Source organism: Pteropus alecto, unplaced genomic scaffold (genome assembly GCF_000325575.1).
Source record: "Pteropus alecto unplaced genomic scaffold, ASM32557v1 scaffold53, whole genome shotgun sequence".
NCBI lineage: Eukaryota > Metazoa > Chordata > Mammalia > Chiroptera > Pteropodidae > Pteropus > Pteropus alecto.
The window spans coordinates 2851709-2852737 of record NW_006434366.1 but is presented as its reverse complement, the minus strand read 5'-3'; the positions used below and the strand labels follow the sequence as shown (position 1 = coordinate 2852737).

Below are 1029 nucleotides of genomic sequence, written 5' to 3'. Positions count from 1 at the left end.
GGCAGGCTAGGGCTTGTCACGCTTCAGTAGGGACGAGTGACTTCACCTTCGCAGAGACCCCATTCCAGCTCCCGTGAATCAAAGACGTGCCCCTGTCTTGGAGGGGAGCCGTCGGCACCCAGGGCCGTGGGTGCCACCACCGCCTGGGCTGCCCCGTCGTGGGTGGGTGACACCACTCCCGGCTCCTGGGGAAGGGTCAGAGGCTTTCTGGAACAAACCCGGTTCTAAGACTCGGTGGAGCAGGGACGCTGTAATGCCCAGAACGTGTGTGCGCACGCGTGCGTGTATGTGTGCGTGTGCGTGCTCCACGTCCTATGCAACTCGTCTGTTCAGTCTGGTGCTAGAGAGAACGACCAGGAAATCAGTCACGTGCAGAGCGGGGCCATGAGACATGCCTGAGACATGCCCCTCGCCCCTCCGAGGGTGTTTCCTCATTCGGAGTAAATGGGAATTTGGGCACCTCATGAAACATTCAGAAGCTTGGAATATTCTGAAAGAATGTTAAAATACTCAGCCCAGACCTTGGCCCGTGATAAGTGCTAGGTAGATGTTACCTGTTAGTGGGGCCGTTTTCATGTTCAGTAGGCTGTGGGGGTTCAGGGAAAATGTGGAGTCGGAGAAAATAGTTTCCCCAGCCAGCTCCCAAAGGCAAACGGATTTCTTATTCGTCTTTCCTGAAATGGCAAAGGTCGGGGCCAGGGGAGCTGGCGGGCGGGTGGTGTAGAGACAGGAAAAGCTTGGCCTCCAGCCGTCGCTGATTTGCGTCACGTTTTATTGTTCGGGGCACTTTCGTTGCCACTGTTCCCTTCTAAAGGAGAAGGGCATGAAGCAGCCCCCGAATGCCTCGGGGGAGGCAGAGCACGTGGGTCTCATGTCTCATGTCAGTGGAGGTCGATGGGGGTGACGCCTGTGGCCGTGTTGGGAAGGATTCTGAAGCCGTGTCCACGCCTGACAGGAAGTCGAGTGCAGGGCCTGACGCGGGGGTCTGCCCCGGGGGCGGCGGGGCGGGGCGGCGAGGCTGACGGCAGG

At 58.9% G+C, this 1029-nt stretch overlaps 1 protein-coding gene across 1 annotated transcript in view; it reads left to right on the top strand.

Annotated features, from left to right (window-relative positions):
- The window catches only part of ITPR1 (inositol 1,4,5-trisphosphate receptor type 1), a 332592-nt gene that overhangs the window by 277909 nt on the left and 53654 nt on the right, over positions 1 to 1029 (top strand). The gene's annotated exons all lie outside the window — the stretch shown is intronic.